Source organism: Scyliorhinus torazame, chromosome 20 (genome assembly GCF_047496885.1).
Source record: "Scyliorhinus torazame isolate Kashiwa2021f chromosome 20, sScyTor2.1, whole genome shotgun sequence".
Taxonomy (NCBI): Eukaryota; Metazoa; Chordata; class Chondrichthyes; order Carcharhiniformes; family Scyliorhinidae; genus Scyliorhinus; species Scyliorhinus torazame.
The window spans coordinates 75,142,322-75,161,756 of NC_092726.1; the positions used below are offsets into that span (position 1 = coordinate 75,142,322).

Consider the following 19,435-nt stretch of genomic DNA (forward strand, 5'->3'; position numbering starts at 1 on the left):
AAAGCCTTTTCTTTCTCTGCACCACAGCCTATTAAGAACTGCAGAACATCCAGGCCAGTGGCAGACAGGCTGAGTGATTTCAAAATCTTCTTTTTAAAGTTCATGTGGAGAACTTTCATCTCACCTCAGTGATGCTGAGGGTTTAACGGGTGCAGGTAAATGTCCAGGTTGATAAATGTGAATGTGGCTCGCAAGAGGAAAACATTTATCCTGTGAGTTCTGATTGAATGCACACACGAGATGATTCAAGCTAACGGGTGTGATTGAAACCTCCCCTTCCAAAACGGTGGCCAACTACAAAGACTAGAACCTCAGCAACATAGATACTCATCACCCATTCCTTTTAATTCCTATTATTGTGACCCGTCGCCATATGTGTGTTTGGGTAGAGGATGGACCAGAAAGGCAGCACGGTAGCATTGTGGATAGCACAATTGCTTCACAGCTCCAGGGTCCCAGGTTCAATTCCGGCTTGGGTCACTGTCTGTGCGGAGTCTGCACATCCTCCCCGTGTGTGCGTGGGTTTCCACCGGATGCTCCGGTTTCCTCCCACAGTCCAAAGATGTGCAGGTTAGGCGGATTGGCCATGATAAATTGCCCTTAGTGTCCAAAATTCCCCTTAGTATTGGGTGGGGTTGCTGGGTTATGGGGGTAGGGTGGAGGTGTTGACCTTGGGTAGGGTGCTCTTTACAAGAGCCGGTGGCGACTCGACGGGACGAATGGCCTCCTTCTGCACTGTAACTTCTATGACAAAAGGGGCGAATAATTAGATTTATTGGTCGTTGTTATATAATCTATACTGTATGTTTATCTCTTCTCTTGTTGTAAATAAACAGTTGTGTTTTACTTACAAATCTGGTGCGTGTTAATCATTGCAGAAAGCAAGGGCCAAGATCTGAATAACCTGATATGAATTTTTCGTTATTTGACTTATTTTGGGACACCTGGTCCTGTGGGACTCGAACTGACCACACACTCGCCCATGGCGTCGTTACAGTGTGCAGGAATTGTCTCCAGGTACAACTCCCGAAACGCCGTGTTTCGGAGACAGAGCATCGGTAGGGGATACGGTGGGGCATCTGCGTGTAGAGAGTATCGTGGATAGCATCTACAGAGATATCACCACAATGCAGGTTCAGGCTCCAAAGGCAGGATGGGAATGGCTGCCCAACAGGCAGCGCGAGAGGGCTAGGAAGGCAGTACAGGAATTACCTTTGGCCATACCCTGGAAAACTGATATTCCAGTTTGGATACTTTAGAGAGGAATGACTTCTCAGGGGAAAACAGCAACAGCTAAGTGCGTTGCACCACGATCGGTTGTGTTGCACTGCGGAGGAGTAAAAAGTATGGAAATGCAATAGTTATAGGAGATTCAATTGTAAGGGACATTGATGGGCGATTTTCTTTTGGCCGCAAATACGATTCCAGCATAGTATGTCGCATCCCGAGGGTAATGGATTCCTCAGGTCAGCTGCAGGAAATTCTGCAGGGGGAGAGAGAACAGCTAGTGGTCGTGGTCCACAGCTGCACATAAGACATAGATGAAAAAAAAGGGTTGAGGTTCTGTAGGATTGGATTTTGTTCTCTTCACATGAACCGAGGTACAGTGAAAAGTATTTTCTGCGAGCAGCTCAAACAGCTAGTTTCGTTCATGAAAATAAAATAAAATATAAAGAATATACATAATAGTGCAACACTAGGTACACAATGTAAATACATAGACACCGGCATCAGGTGAAGCGGACAGGAGTGTAGTGTTAATCAGCTCAGTCCATAATACATGAAAAATGAAAAATCGCTTATTGTCACAAGTAAGCTTCAAATGAAGTTACTGTGCAAAGCCCCTAGTCGCCACATTCCGGCGCCTGTTCGGGGAGGCTGTTATGGGAATTGAACCGTACTGCTGATCTGCCTTGGTCTACTTTCTAAGCCAGCGATTTAGCTCTGTGCTAAACAGATCCAATGTGCAATGAAAATCGCTTATTGTCACAAGTAGGCTTCAAATGAAGTTAATGTGAAAATCCCCTCGTCGCCACATTCCAGCACCTCGTTTAGGACTCTTGTGACAGCGGGAAAGAAGCTGTTTTTGAATCTGTTCGTGCGTGTTTTCAGACTTCTGTATCTCTTGCCCAACGGAAGAACTTGGAAGAGTGAGTAAGCCGGGTGGGAGGGGTCTTTGATTATGCTGCCTACGTTGCCCAGGCGGCGGAAGCAGCGTACAAGGAGTTAGGACGAAAGTTCAAAAATCGGACCTCAAATGTAGTGATCACAGGATTATTGCCATTGCTAGTCAGAGTAGTTATAACCGTATATATCAGATGAGCACATGGCTGAAAGATTGAGCTGGGATGAGGATTTCATATTCTTCGGACAGTAGGACAGGTTCTGAGGAGGTTGAACCACTACAAAATGAATGCGTTACACGTGGGCAGGAGCAGGATTGATATCCTCGGTGTAGTATTTACTGGAGTGGTTGGGGAAGGTTTAAGCTCCCTTGGTTTTGAGACTATGGCCCTGCAACTTAATGAAGGAAACTACGGCAATGTGAGGCGCAAGTTGGCTATGATCGATTGGGGAACGTTACTTAAAGGGATGATTGTGGTTCGGCAATGCTAGACTTTCAAGGAGCGCAAGGGCAACTGCAACGATTGTGTATCACTGTCAGACACAAAATTAACACGTGAAAGGTAACCAAACCATTGCTTCCAAGGGAAATTAGAGACAGTATTAGAACCAATTATGAAACAATGTGCAAAGAGACCTGGGTATTCTCGTACACCAGTCACTGAAGGCAAGTATGCACGTGCAGCAAGTGTTAAACAAGGCAGATGGCATTTATAGCGCGAGGATTCGAGTAAATGAGCAGGGATGCCTTGCTGCAATTGTACAGGACCTGGCGAGGCCACATCTGGAATATGGTGTGCAGTTTTATCAGAGGAAGGAAATTCTTGCTGTGGAGCGAGTGCAGCGAAGTGTTACCAGACTGATGCCTGGGATCACGCGACTGATGTATGAGGATACATTGTATCGGTTAGGATTACATCCACTGGAATTCCGAAGAATGAGGGGGGAATCTCATTGAAATCTATAAAATTCAAACAGGACTGGCCAGGTTAGATGTGGGAGGGGCTTTGCGATTGCATGGGACACCAGAACCAGGGTCACAGTCTGAGTACGCGCCGAAACCGTTTAGGACAGAGATGAGGAGACAATTCATAGAATCTACAGTGTAAAAGAAGGCCATTCGGCCCATCGAGTCTGCACCGGCCCATGGAAAGAGAACCCTCCCTCAGCCTACACCGCCACCAAACCCACACCTCCACCCTATCCCCGTAACGCAATAATCCCACCCCTTTTCGACACTAAGGGCAATTTAGCATGACGAATCCACCTAACCTGCACACATTTGGGCTGTGGGAGGAAACCGGAACACTCGGAGGAAACCCACGCAGACATGGGGAGAACGTGCAGACTCTGCGGAGGCAGTGCCCCAAGGTGGGAATCGAACCTGGGATCCTGGATCAGCGAATCAACTGTGCTAACTACTGTGCGACCGTGGCGCCCATTTCTTCATCCAAAAAATGGTTGGTCTGTGGAATTCATTCTCACCGAGGGGAGTTGAGGCCAAAACATTTATGCTTTGAAAACGGTGTAAAATATAAAGTTGGGTGAAAGGGCTGACATGATGGCAGGGGGAGCGGTAGGGGAGGGGGTCCGGTTAATGAGTTGGATACTCAGCCATGATCATAACAAGTGGAGCAGCAGACTCGAAGGCATAATGTTCTCCTCCTGCTTCTAGAACAAAGAACACGAACAAAGGAAAGTACAGCACAGGAACAGGCCCTTTGGTCCGACAAGTCTGCGGCGACAATACTGCCTGTCGAAACTAAAATCTGCTACACTTCCGGGGTCCGTATCCCTCTATTCCCATCATATTCATGTATTTGTCTCGATGCCCCTTAAATGTCACTACCATCCCTGCTTCCATCACCCCCTCCGGCAGCGAGTTCCAGGCACCCACTACCCTCTGTGTAAAAAATTGCCTCGTACATCTCCACTAAAACTTGCCCCTCGCACCTTAAACTTATGCCCGATAGTAATTGATCCCTCTACCCTGGGAAAACGTCTCTGTCTATCCACCCTGTAATGGCCCTCATAATTGTGTAGACCTCTATCAGGTCACCCCTCAACCCCCGTCGTTCCAGGGAGAACAAACCGAGTTTATTCAACCGCTCCTCATAGCTAATGCCCTCCATACCAGGCAACATCCTGGAAAATCTCTTCTGCACTCTCCCTAAAGCCTCCATATCCTTCTGGTAGTGTGGCGACCAGAATTGAACACTATACTCCAAGTGTGGCCCAATTGAGGTTCTACATAGCAGTAACATGACTTGCCAATTTTTACACTCAACGCCCCTGCCAATGAAGGCAAGCATGCCGTATGCCTTCTTGACTACCTTCTCCACCTGTGTTGCCCCATTCAGTGACCTGTGGACCTGTACACCCAGATCACTCTGACTGTCAATACTGTTGAGGGTTCCACCATTCACTGTTCCCTACCTGTATTAGACATTCCAAAATGCATAACATTACATTTGTCCGTATTAAATTCCATCTGCCATCTCTCCGACGAAGTCTCCAAACGATCTAAATCCTGCTGTATCCTCTGACAGTCCTCATCGCTATCCGCAATTCCACCAACCTTTGTGGAATCTGCTAACTTACTAATCAGACCAGTTACATTTTCCTCCAAATCATTTGTATATACTACGAACAGCAAATGCCCCAGCACTGATACCTGCGTAACACCACTAGTCACAGCCCTCCAATTACAAAAGCATCCTTCCATTGCTACTCTCAGCCTTCTATGACCTAGCCAGTTCTGTATCCACCTTGCCAGCTCACCTCTGATCCCATGTGACTTCACCTTCTGTACCAGTCTGCCACGAGGGACCTTGTCAAATGCCTTACTGAAGTCCACATAGACAACATCCACTGCCCGACCTGCATCAATCATCTTTGTGGCCTCCTCGAAACACTCTATCAAGTTCGTGAGACAAGACCTCCCCTTCACAAAACCGTGCTCCCTCTCGCTAATACGTCCACTTGCTTCCAAATGGGAGAAGAACCTGTCTCGAAGAATTCTCTCCAGTACTTTCCATACAACTGATGGAAGACTCACAGGTCTGTAGTTCCCTCGATTATCCTTGCTACCCTTCTTAAACACTTCGATATTCTCTGCTACAATGTTTCGAAATGTTCCTGATTATAACAAAGTCCCGTCAGTATTTACTCAATTCCATTGTTAAACTCACTATTGAATCTGCCACCATCGTATCTTTAGACAGTGGATTGCAGATTATCGCACCCAGTATTTATCCGGTTCCATTGTGAAACTTACCATTGAACCTGCCCCCATTGTGTCTTCAGACTGCGTGTTCGAGATTATAACAACCCCCTTTCAGTATTTACCCAATTTCATTGCGAAACGTATTATTGAATCAGACAGTGTATTCCAGATTATAACACTCCGTTGTCAGTATTCATCCGATCCATTGTGAAACGTACTGTTCAATCTGCTCGCATCATGTCTGTAGACAGTGCATTCCATTGATAACAAATCCCCTCTCAGTATTTATCTAGTTCCATTGTGTCAATAACTGTTCAGTCTGCTGTTGTAGTACCTCGAATGACTGGCGATCACTCAGTAGCTTATTGAGGAAGAGACTTAATAAGTTCAATAACTGTTTACAGCTAGTGAGGAGTGAGGCAAAGGCTGCCGTGCTCCACAACCCCAGATTCGAATCTGACAAATTAAATCCGCTTTCAAGAACGTGGCACTCGCTCTCCATTTACGTTCTCCATTGACTGATTTCAATAACAACTTAATTAGCGCCCAGAAGAGACCAACGGGAGAATCTATGGGTGGAGTCAGAGGTCATTGGTAGAGTGTTGAATGTATACTTCATATCTAGCTTCACCCAAAAGAATGAGGAGGTAGGAATGGAACTCACGGAGACAGAGTTTGATATCCTTCCGCAAACTGGCATAGAGAGGGACAAGGCGTTGGAGGTGTTAGCAGACTTAAAAGTGGACAAATCTCCAGGTCTGCTGGAATTGTGTCTCAGTCTTAAGTAAGAGACGAAGGAGGATGAGATTGCAGGGGCTCAGAACCGCATTTTGCTCTTAGGCCACGGGCGAGGTGCTATGGACTGGAGCACAGCTAATGGGGTCCCACTATTCAAGAAGAAGGATTGCAGAGATTAGCCAGGGAACTACAGGCCATTGAGTCTCAGGTCAGTGCGAGGAAAACGTATGGATATATTTGTGAAGCTGAGAATCTATCTCTGCCCAGAGAGTCAAGGTTTGATACGGGATAGTCAACATGGCGCTGTCAGAGGGAATTCATGCCTAAAAAAGTGATTGAATTGTTTGAGCATGTGACCAGATTTGCCGATTTGCATTTAATTAAGAATATCCCATTCTTATTTTCCCAATTCAGGGGCAATTTAGCATGACTGATCTACCTACCCTGCACAACTTTTGAGTTGTGGGGGGTGAGATGGGGTGAATGTGCAAACTCCACACGGACAGTGATCGGAGCCGGGATCGACACCGAGTCCTCGTCACTGTGAGGCAGCAGTGCTAACCACTACCTCACCGTGCCACGTAGTGCAGTTGATGTAGATTACACAGATTTCAACAAAGCCTTTGACAAGATCCTACATGATAGACTTCTAAAGAAAGAAATGCATGTGGACTATCGGGTAATTTGATAAGGTTAATTCAAAAATGTCTTAGGTTATAGGGGACACAGGGAGTTGCGAGACGGCTGCATTATTGACTGGAAGCCAGTGTCGAGTGGCGTTTCACATTTTTGTCCATAGATCTCTGAAGATGGGAGGGCAAGTTAATAGGGTGGCGAAAAAAGAATATGCAACACTCACGTTAACAATTGATACATAGATTTAAAAAGCAGTGAGATCATTTGGTGTTGTATAGAATTTTGGTGAGGCCGTCGCTGGAGTACTGTGTGCAGTTATGGTCGTCACATTACAGGAAGGATGTGTTTGTACTGGAGAGGGTGCAGATGCGATTCAGCGGGATTTTGCCTGGGTTGGAACATATAAGTTATGAAGAGAGAGTTTGGATAGGCTTGGGTTGTTTTCATTGGAGCGAAAAAGACTGATGGAGGTGGACAACATTATGAGGGCATGGACAGATTGGATCGGGAGCAGCTGATCCCTTATTTGAAAGGTCAGTCACGAGTGCACGCAGGAACAATGTGAGGCGCATGAGCTTCTGGGAGATTCAGGAAAATCCTTCCTATCCAGACAGTGATGACGATCTGTAATGCATCCGTCCTCCCCACCAAATTCGGAAATAACAGATCCAACCTTGTGCTAATACCCTGCCCGTTAGCAACACGGCATATGTGACACCTGTGGTGACATGAGATGTTGTTGTATAGGCGATAAGGAATCGGGAAGTCCGGTTTCCTCGAGAGGATGATGACTGTTTCTTCTTGGAAGCTTTGAATGTTTGGACAGCTCTCTGAGCCAGTCGGTTTGAAGCAGGGTGGTAGGAACCACTTTTATATTAAAGGAGGATTGAATATTACGGTCAGTGTTTGAACTATTTCCTCCATTCCATCCACTCTACGCAGCAAATCTAGATTAGGTTACGCTTCTACATCATTGTTAAAGAAAAGGTGTTGGATCTAAAGGGGTTAACTGACCCTGTTTGTTCAGTGACTGTAATTAATGTCAGCCTCCATGGATTCTAAATCTGTCACTGGGGGGTTTCTCTCTGTTATTAATAAGCGATTTCTTTCAATGTGTTATCCCAAACCGTCAACGGGAGCATCAACTCCAACACTGCCAGAGATCAGCGGCTCCAGAGAGACCGAGAGGAGGGAGCAGAATCTCAGAACAATCGATCGGAACATTAAAACAATGGGAAAGAATCTGAGAATAATCGATCGGAATGTTACAACAATGGATAAGAACCTAAGAAAAATCGATCGGAACGTTACAGCGATGGATCAGAATCGGGGAACAAGCGATCTGAACGTTACAACAATGGACAGGAGTTTATCCTGGGGCCTTGACTACATTTCTGGATATGGTTTACCTTTACCGCAGCGGATCGAAGGCGTCCTTCTCATTATTGAAGCGGGTTACTACCCCCTCCTGGCTGTTTTTGGTGTTTCTGGTGAGTCTTGTTGCCAAGTAATTTATTGTACAAACTAAGTTAAGGTATTATTGATCTTGTCATTTGTATCTTGCTAAGATTGAATCCATGTTCGTGCGTTGCAGTCACTAATGTCATTCCCTGTCCAGTGGCTCCACTCCGATCTCTGGTTGATATCGGAGGCTACACTTTCTTTGACACTGATGTTCTCTACATTACCAATCCTGCCCACTTGTCATCATCACCCCTGCCTCACCTCAGGTTCAGAATAAACCTCGACGTGAGGGCGGACTCTCCCTTTCACACAGGATGTTTTGACTCCGGGACTGAATCAATGGACTTCTGTCACAGCACAAATGGCGCCGTTCCCCCACAGTTAATGCGCTACCATCGACGCCACGTGGAACATGATCGATTCCAATGGAAAACGTTGTCACATTTGCCGTGGTCTGGATTGACACGGAACAGGCTGACACGCTGCAGCCGCATATAAGCACCCGGCTCCATACGCACACTTATCCCGGCTAACAAGATGGGAGCACGGAGAGCGGCACCGTGATTCACGGATGCTGAGCTCGAAATCCTGCTGGACACTGTGGAGGAGGGGCAGATGCCCTAAACCCTGGGGTAGGAAGGAGGTTGTCAAGGACCGCCGCTCACCGGACTTGGGCGCAAGTAGCAGAGATCGTGAGTGCCGTGAGACCGCCAGGACCGGCCAGCAGGGCAGGAAGAATCTGTCGCCATCTTCGAGGCGGTCAGGGTGAGTAGGCAGCAGTGTGCCCCTGGGATTAACCATGACCCGCACACCCATAACCCAACCCTTCTGCCCCACACCAAGAGGGCGACCGAACCCCCACTCTGCACCGCCTTCCAGCACTCATATCGGCCGTGATGACCGCTTGCCCTCGCCACGAAGTCCATCAGCTACACACCCCCTGTGCTGTCTGCATCTGACAGTCTTACACTACGTTTTCTGTACCCCCCCCCCGTCCCGTCCCGTCCCCCTCTCAGGAGAACACCCCACAAACTCTGGGAGAGAGAAAAGAACGGGGGAAACTGCCGACATGTGGCTCCGCATTGCAGCAGAGCAGCGGGCACTGGACATGGTTGATGGGCCCGGAGAGTGGGCAACCACTGAAGCACAGGTCGGAATCGGGCTTGCTGTTCGCCATGGCACCCGAGTCGCCATGCCCTCCACCACCAGCAGCCTCGTATCTACCACTACCAATTCACCACCACCCACACACGTACCCTTAACCAACACCGTCCGCACCCCCACACTCACCGCTCAACCACCATCACCCCGCCCAACCCCCATACGCACCCCACCAGCCCGCATCCCACTCCACCTTGTTATTGAAAATATGGAAAGGTGTGTCATTTGAAACATGGAAGTCTGGCAATATCTGGTCTGAGAGAAACATGAGAGGATACAGGGAAAGATCCCACAAAGGGTTAACAGCAGCTGCCAGGAGGGGATTGTAAAATGCAGATAGCCTTCGTCAAACAGGCTTAGCAAACAACACAAATATGATTTTTGTATGAAGCTCAGAACAATGGTTCACACCTTCATTGAAACTAATTATCTTAGTAAGCAGCTGGAAAGGAAACGATGAGGTTCAGTTGAATTTGGTGACAGTTCTAGGTGTGAAATTTTGCTAATACCAGGTAAATTAAAGAAAACTGGAGATTATCAGTCTACGAGAAACATAATTCAAAGCCGAAATCAAAGTCAAAATAATGAGCTGAGGACACAATTGGTAAATAAAACTACAGAAATGGCAGGAACCAAACCAAAATTAACACCTCTTGAAACCAAAGCATTTTTTAACATCACAAAGGAACTTTGAACATCACAAAGGCCACAATGTTATCAGATCTATGAGATGAGATCATGTCACAATGAATGCTTAGTTGTATTAGAATGTTTAGATCGAAGATACTTTTTACAATCAAAGTGAAGGAAGAGTTACTTTACAATAAAGTCAGAAGAACTTAATAACTGTTAGAAAGAGAATATAAACCCAGAGACCAGAGCAGGAACTACCAGAACTCAGAGAGAAGCAGAGAAGGAACAAGCAACTCAGAGTCAGATTACAGTCAACTCGGCCATGGGACAGGGACAGGGCAACGCAGCCGAGCTAAAAAGCTAATATATCTAAGGAAGACTAGAATTTAAAGAGTAGGCAGAGTCAGCTCAGAGACAGCCAGCAGAGCCAGCTCTCACAGCTCGGTACATGGGAAAGATAGGACACAGCAACTGAGCTCACCAGCGAATACCTCTAAAGAAGGCCCGTTTTTAAAAAGAAGGTTGATTGTCAAGTTGGGCCTGAAGGTCCCTTCAACCAACCAGAAGGTTCGAGAAGTAAGATAGTTTTACTTTTCTGTAAAGACAGTAATTTCAGCTTTTAAAAGAAAAAATATAATCATAAAATAACTTAATTTAACCTGAAATAGTGGTTATTCCAAAGTCTACATTACTTACTCAGCAATGCGGGACCTAGAATCGATGCTACTCAGTGGTAAGTAGATGAAATCTTCGGTGAAGGTATGGGTTATACCGGGGGATAACCTGAAAATATAGTTTGACCTAAATAGCACCATCGAAGCCAGGGAGTGAGAATTCCTGTTCACCATTTAGACTGTCGACCCTTTTTGGTATAGGGGGACATCTACGAATAGTAGTGAGTTTTCAACAACAACTTCCGCAATCTAGTCAACCACCCCACAAATCTCTGCACCACCACACCCACACCAGCCTCACACCACTCCCCCTCCATCAACAACACCCCACAAACCCCCTCTCCATCACGACCCGCCTCCCAAAGACATTATCCAATCATGCGCCGTGTCTTGTATCTTGCAGGAACTGCTGGTGATGAGATGGGCCCCTCTGCGGTCCGCCGGCGACAACCACAACCCCAATTGGATAGCAGCGAGGAAGAGGACGTGGACGGTAATGGGAGCCCTCAAACCGCAGCTCTGACACTCCAAAACACCAGTCCGGGGACGACACTGACGTGTCGTCACAGCTGTCCCCAACACCCTCCACCATTCCAGAGACACTCACCTCAGTTGGACATGTTAGTCAAGAGTCTCCCTGCCACTATCTGCCGTGAACTACACAAGTGTAGCGTTGTAGTAGGTGGAGGTAGTAACCCTGAGGGGACGAATGGTTGGAGGGCGGCCCGACCCCAGGGACTAGCTGCCATCCTCTTGGTTTTGGGCTTGTGGAAAGGGCGGTCCCATCCACAGTAGCGATGCAGTTACAGAGACCGAGATTGCATCAGGTGATCACCTGCAGTACTGGCAGATTACGTTGGAGAAGTCCAACCATCTGCAAGAACAGCAGGTAGTGTCGACCATGTGTGTCACCCAGGTCTACAGCGCATGCATGGCATCTGTGGTGGAGGCCTTTTAAGCGAACGTTTCGGCTATGGGTCAAGATGATCCAAGCCTCTGTCATTCTATGCGGGTGATGGCCAAGGCTCAGGCCAGAACTGCCCTACCACAGGCAGCTACATACCAGGGCCATCGTCAAATTCTAGGTGCGCTCCTGGGCAATCAAAGTAGGCCATGGCTGAGACTGTTGGCAGCATTATCCAGATATTGGCCAATTCCGCACAGCGAAATGGATATCGGGCAGCCACTGGCTGGTTTCGCACAGACCCAGAAGGCAGTGGCGCAGTTGCAGCATGATGTGGAGCAGCCCTGAGGGATGTGGTCCAGCCCCTGTGCCCCACGACCATGGTCAGGACGTGAGCGGAACCTGACGGCTGGCAGCGCCAGGTAGCGGGGGAGGCTCAGTGATTATCTCTACTCAAATCTCCATCCCAGTGAGCAGCCTAGCATCATCATGCAAGCCGAGGGAGGAGGGGTTATGGGACCATTGCCGGTGACTCCTGCAGTGGACGAGTCGGACACCGTAGCACCTCGCACACCCCTCCTGTCCCTGCCGCATCAGATGGGTCAGTGGGTAGAAGAGCGCAGCACCATGCCACCTGAGACGCCAGGCTACATCCAGTCGTGGTCGTCCCAGAATGCGGTGGTCAAGAGGACCAAGATCACAGGGCGAGATTCGCAGCAGGCTGCCTCCATCGCTGATGTACCATCTTGGATCCACCAGGTTAGGGCCTGTACGGCAAGAATTTAAAACAACAGCTCAGTTGGATTCGGTGCAGCACCGATAGGGTCTAGGGCACAAACCTGTAAATGTATTTTTGTTGTGTGTGTGTATTAATAGTTGTACAATAAAGGCATGTTCATAACATTTTAGCCTGCCTCGATGCCCTGCCAGACGGGTGTGCGGGATGGGCTGATACGGGTTCCTATAGAAGGTGGCAGTAGGAGCGGGGAGGGGGGGGGGTCGAATGTTGCGGATGGGCATAGGCCGAGGACCCCGGATAAGCCAGCACTCATAGCACCAGAGTCCCACCCAGATTTCTCCTCAAATACAACTCCGCCAAGTCACAACCGCGCCCCCCCCCCCCCCCCCCCGCACCATCCCCAACTCCGCAACCTCAATGGTCCACCGGGCTACTACCTCCACCTTCCCCCATGTCCACCCACGGCCATGCAGAAAGTACCCTGCCCTTTGCACCTCGTGCCCTGCCGGTGCCCAGCTGAGTTAGAGCCTCCAGCTCTGGCGCCCTTCCCGGTTGCCAGGGGCCCCGTTTGCTGGAATTTCCAATGCCAGTGGTACGCTCCATGGCCCCCCTGTATTGGCTAATGTAAGCGCCACCCTTGGGTGGACCGCTTCCTGCCTCGCCGGCGTGTTCCGGTCGGATGGGGAAGGGAGGAAATTATTGAGCTGTGGGGTGGGCACGCTGAGGTGTGGTCGGGAGGGATGCGGCACCTATACTGCTGCTGTCACTCTGAACAATCATTGGGCACGGAGGACACAGTGGGATCAGCACCATTGACGTCTCGTGCCTTGACATCCCTGCCCTTTGGAGGTGCACCCCTATCCCACGGCCAATCCCGTGGTCACCTCCCAGCAACCCGCGATGCACCACCACCCTCTGGCTGGGATTACGCCTCCCCTACCCCCATCCAGCCAGGCCAGTGGCAGGTCCGGCAGGCCACGGTCACGCCTCTGCATGCCCTACCCACGCTCTCTCCGTCATTGGTCACAGTGCCTGTTTGCAAATTTGTAAATGCTCAAGTAAAACTCGCCATCGGTAATTCTCCCCAGCGGAGGCAGAGCATCGCGCAAGCGCGGAGATTAACGGGTCAGGCCCAAGATATGAAAACTACATTTCCTGTACCTTGTGACACCGTGGACGAGTGTGCAGTCAATTTCAACCACACAGAGCACCCAGTCCCACCATACGTGAAGTAACCATTAATGGGTGTCTTCCGAAAACATTTGCTGCTCCCATGAGTTGCAGGCACCAAGTTTATTGGAAAAATATTAACCAAATGTTTATTAATAAAAAGATGAGAATATGACAATATAAAGAATTAACAGGACAATGGTCTATGCATCTACCTAGTCACAATCGCCGCCCAAGCCTCCAGCCAGACACATACAAGACACAGACAATGTCACGGTTGGAGAGGATGACAAAAATCCCGGCATTGAAGGAAAATGGTTGAGGCGAGTCCTCACTGCTGCGGTTACGGCTGATGGGAATAACGTTTCATGTTTACACCATTCCAGATGGAACTTGGGACAGGATGTTCATATCAGTGTAGTACTTGTCACCGGCCACTAGATGGTGGTGTACACATAAGACATAAGACATAGAAGCAGAATTAGCTACTCGGCCCGTGGAGTCTGCTCCGCCATTCAATCATGGCTGATATTTTTGTCATCCCCCTTCTCCTGCCTTCTCTCCATAACCCCTGAACCCCTTATTAATCAAGAACCTATCTATCTCTGTCTTCAAGACACTCAGTGATTTGACCTCAACAGTCGTCTGCGGCAAAGAGTTACACAGATTCCTGAAGAAATTCCGGTTTTAAAGGATCGTCCCTTTTGTCTGGGATGGTGTCCTCTGGTTCTAGTTTTTCCTACAAGTGGAAACATCCTCTCCACGTCCACTCTATCCAGGGCTCGCAGTGTCCTGTAAGTTTCAATAAGATCCCCCCTCATCCTTCTAAACTCCAACGAGTACAGGGCCAGAGTCCTCAACCATTTATAGAATCTCGACAGTGCAGAAGGTGGCCATTCGGTCCATCATGTCTACACAGACCCTCTAAAAGAGCACCCTGCCGGGGCTTAAACCTCACACTATAATTGTAACTCTACCTCGGGCCAATTTAGCCAATCGAACTAACATGCCATGTTTGCACTGTTGGAGGAAACCGGAGTACCCAGAGGAAACCCACGCAGCACGTGGAGAAAGCGCAAACTGCACACAGACAGTCACCTGAGTTCGGCATCGCACTGCGTCCCTGGCGCTTTGAGGCAGCAATGGTAACGACTGTGCCACCATGCCGCCCACACGGATGCTCAGATCAGCGCAATTCCGCTCCTTTAATATCTGATGGAGCTCCGTCTCCTTAAGCAACTACTGCAGCTTTCTTACTGGCTCAACAGTTTTATTCCCCTTTTCTTGAACTCTGCACTGCAACTCTGGACGCACTTTAAGGAATATTCTAAGTCTTCTTCGCAGAATATTCTGGAACTCCTCCCTGTCCCTGGATCAAAGATTTTGATTGTTTCCGATCTCTGGAAAACGGATGGCACTTTCACAATCAAAAGATTCGCTTCCCATTAATGTTGTCACTCTGTGCCCTTTTAAACAAAAAAGCCTACACAAATTTAACTGTAATTACTCTTAAAAGCGGCAGGCAAAGAGAGAGATCGAGACAGAGAGAGAGAGAGAGAGGGAGATTCTCCACCACATTCTAGCTTTTCAAACTTTTTTTTCCGGGGGCCAATTTTTACTAACCAACCGACGTTCGGAACCCACGCCGGCCGACCCTCACGGCCCATTTTTTCTTATCTTTCGTGCGAGAGGTGAGCCCGCTTGGCCCTTCATATCTCACTCCAATCCGGTTCACAGGAGGAAATGGTTATGCAGATATCGAGTGCAGAATTCAGCCGGTTGGTTTGTGAATCTTCATCTTTCTGAGGACGGATAGTCCGACCGCGCATATGTCGCTCATTGTGAAAGGCAAAAGCAACAAAATGTTTGTTTTACACAGCTCCGGATACCCCTCAGAGCCGATACTCCAGAATGCTGAGTGCCTCATTGACATGGGCCGTGCTTTTCAAATGCTGTCACAGCTGATGCACAGAAGCTCAGTTTCTTCATTTGGAGTCAGTTGCAAGTCAAGAACTGATTCTGGGATCTCAAACTCACAGGGATTTTTCACCCACTTCTTTTCTCTCAAAATCATAAACTTCTCCTCTGTAAAATAGCGACCAGAATTGTTGATCAGGGCAGCCAGATGCAACTCAATAAGGCTTGCCAATCCATTTACTGTTTCCTTATTAATGCTGTTTTCTTCGATGTTTCGAAGTACTGTGGCAAACATGTAGTAGTTTTGGCTCTGCACTTGCAATTGCCAAACTTTCAATACCTTTTGGAAAGCTTCGAATTCTTCACATTGCCGAAAGCAATCGCTATCCTTCCCTTGCAATTTGAGGTTCAGTTCTTTTAGAATTGAAAAGATGTCTGCAAGGTAAGACATTGTTAGCATCCAAGGTTCATCAGCAAAATAATCAGCCACAGAGGACAATTTCGTGAGGAGGAAAGCGTGGATTTCGTACCTTAGTTCGTAAACTCTGAGTAGCTCCCGACCCTTTGACAGCCATCGTACTTCTGTGTGGAACAATAAATGCGTGTGTTCAGGCCCCATATCGGAACACAGAGTGTCAAAAAGCCTGGTATTGAGTGGGCTGCGTTTGTTGAAATTCACAACTTTCACAATTCCTTTCAGCACCAATTCAAGATCGGAAGGAATTCCTTTCGATGCCAGTGCCTCACGGTCAATAAAACAATGATTCCAAACAATGTCCTCAGCAACGGCCTCCTTGCTCCTGACTTTAACTCCGCTGTTTTTCCCAGTGTGGTTGGCTGCTCCATCACTTGTGATTCCTCTGCCACGAACCCAGCCGAGACCGCACTTCCCAACCACAAACCTATTCAAAGGTTCAAAAATGTCTGCGCCAGTCGTGCCGGTTGGTAAAGGCAGGTAGCACAGACAATCATTGTCCTATGTATACCTAACGTAAACTAGCAAGGTTTCACAATCTGAAATGTCTGTACATTCATGCAGTTGCATTGAGAGCGCCTGCCCTGATTTTAAACGAGAAATAAGCTGGGCTTCTAAATTCTCAGCAATATCACAAATTCGGCCACATTTTTGGTTATGGTCGCGGCCGTCATTTTGAAGTCCGCTCGTAGCCGGCATTGTTAAAACCCGGCTGCTGTGACTGTTGCGCAAAAAATTGCCAATCGGGACCGCCACGACAGACGGCTCTGCGACCCTCCCGACACGCGCCCGTGATCCACGCGCGGGTCACATCCCGACTTTGAAAATGCCTAATCCGCCTGACCTTCCTTCACAGAACTGAAACAAAACATCGAACTCTGCAGAAGACCCACATTTGTTCCTGAAAGTATCTGACTGGCTTCATCAATCACAGTGAAAAATAGGAGCTGGTTGAGAATCCTACAGACACCGATTGTCTGCTTGCCAGTTCTATCAAATATACGTCACAGGTTCAGCCACATACCAAAGCAACGTCTTGGTATAGTCCATAACGAAAGGGATGTTCCAGCTCGTCATAAAATTTGTCGTTTAGCAGACATCCCAAAACGCGCAGTAATGTAACAGCTAGGCAGAGGACCAGACCAAAGCAGACAGCGGGGCGAGGATGAAAACGGAACCCAGGACATACAAAATGTTTCACAACATTATCTTATCCTCCTCTCCTTTTTAAAAAATAAATATAGTGGATCTCAATTAATTAAGGGGCAATTCAGCGTGGCCAATCCACCTACTCTGCACATCTTTGGGTTGTGGGGCGAAACCCACGTAAACACAGGGAGAATGTGCAAACTCCACGCGGACAGTGACCCAGAGTCGGGATCGAACCTGGGACCTCGGCACCGTGAGGCAGCAATGCTAACTACTGTGCCACCGTGCTACCCCATACTTCCTCTCCTAAATGAATGAAACGTCAGGACATGAAAGTTTCATTTTGAGGTTTGCAAGGCTAAATTAGTCTCAATACAATTCCCATCCCGGTTAAGGCATTACTGCAATTTGATTTCTAAACACATGATAAAATCTTGCACTCACAATATTGCCCCCAAGAAATATGCACACAGTCTTCAAAACAAATGATTTCAATCGTGACTCAGACAAAAACCTCTTGTATTCTGGGTTTTAAATGTATCTGTAAACGCAGCTAGTTAGCAGTTCAGAAACATGTGGGGCACCCGCGTTGATTCATTCTCCGACATGGCCGTGAACTTTCCAGAGTTTTCTGGGCGATCTATGGACCACAAGAGGGGTGGGTTTTCCAACAACGTGCCCGATATACATTGCTCCTCAGTTTCTAACTGAGCCACTCTCTGTTCTTGCTGTGGAGAAGGGGGTGGGCCTGATAGTTCAAGCGTTTTGAGGTACACACCAGGGGTAATTAATGGAGTGGCTCCTGGTCTTCCGTTCAATCTCGTCCATGCTCCTTTGGGACCTGGTCTAGGTCTGTCTCTTTCTGACTTTCAATTAACACTAACAAGCCTTCCAGAGACACAGATGAACGTCTGCACAAGCGTTGAGGGTATCCAACAACTGGACTGCGAGCAGGATTGTCAACACTGAATGAAGTACTGGGTTCTCGCCTAACTAACAGTCTCTTTTCAACCTCACCTGCCTTACATTCTCTCTTGACCGCCACAGGAACACCTTCAGCGGCAACAGCTGCTCACGGGTCAATCGTGTCAAAGTTGATTGACTCGGCAGGCACTATTCCTGGGGTGGAAACGTACATCCTCATCTGAGGTTTTGTAACTAACGCCGGCGTCTCTACTTTCAGAATCAGTGTATGGGAAATCACTGACCCTACAACCAGCTTGGGATTTCCTGGTCTCCTTAATTGTAGAACCACTACGGGATTTGCAAGCTACCTTCCCCGTAACTCGCAAAAAGGAATGGTGGCCAACTGCCTCACCTTCCTTGTTATCAACCTGTACGACCTCGAACAGGCGTGATAATCATTGAAAAGGAAATAGGCCTACCAGACGCTCGCTTGGTAACATTCCCCAGTCCTGACCATCCTCTTCGTGACTAACTCACGCTGTGCAGTGAGGCATACTTTTACTCAGAGCAAGCCTCCTCCGGGAACGCTTTTCACGTGAAGGGAACGGCAATGGGCTTATCGCAAGAAGCAGTAACAAATTAGCTTTTGAAAGTCCAATTTACCTACCTCCTCCAGTTCACTATCTACATTTCTAGGTCGGGTAGGATTGTTCGCCAGTGATCCTAACTCAGTTGGTGACGATTGTACTCGGGTACAGCTGTCTATCAACGTATCATAATCAGGCCCAAGATCAAAGTCAAGGATCTAGTCTGACTCTTCCTCCCTACTATCACTCGTACAACAATACTTCACCATCACGTTGTAACCAGGACCGAGGTTGAAGTCAAAACTTTCCTCTGAATCCTCCTCACCAACATTCTTGCAAGAACTTCTGACCAGCACCTCATAATTAGAAGCGAAATCAACGTCAAGGTTCTTGTCTAATTCATCATTCTTATGGTCACCTTTGGGATGAAAATGCGGACGACTTGCTTCACTACCATGGTAACCTGGAAGAGGCTCCATGCTGTTAAAAACCTCTTTCGCTGAGCCGCTTTCCTAGCTCTCCAATGCCCTTCAGTCGGCATTTCAGGTGCTAACTTTTTCACTTCCTTTGGACTCTCTGCAGCCCTGTTTGAAACCAGAACCTTCACTTCTGCTAACCCGTTGCCCCAAACTAACGCTGTTCCTTCCACCGAGAATTCCTGAACCACTCCAACAGCAACTGGACCTGACATTCAGTCACATCTAACTTCACTTTATACAATGGAACTTGGATACAAGTTCCACCCATCACACACACTAATACCTCGGCTTTCACTAAGCTCTCTGGAGAAAATACCATTGGATTTTATTGGCCAACGTGATTGCAGAACCACTGCCGGATTTCCCTACCACCTTCCCCTTAACTCCGAAAAGGGATTGATGGCAATCGACTTCACCATTAAGGCTATTAACCACTGCTACCGTGAAGAGGCG

At 47.9% G+C, this 19,435-nt stretch overlaps 1 pseudogene; it reads right to left on the reverse strand.

The window, feature by feature from the left end:
* Positions 1-15,240: 15,240 nt before the first annotated feature.
* On the reverse strand, positions 15,241-18,982 carry LOC140396778 (protein FAM200B-like; annotated as a pseudogene).
* Between the last annotated feature and the right edge of the window lie 453 nt (positions 18,983-19,435).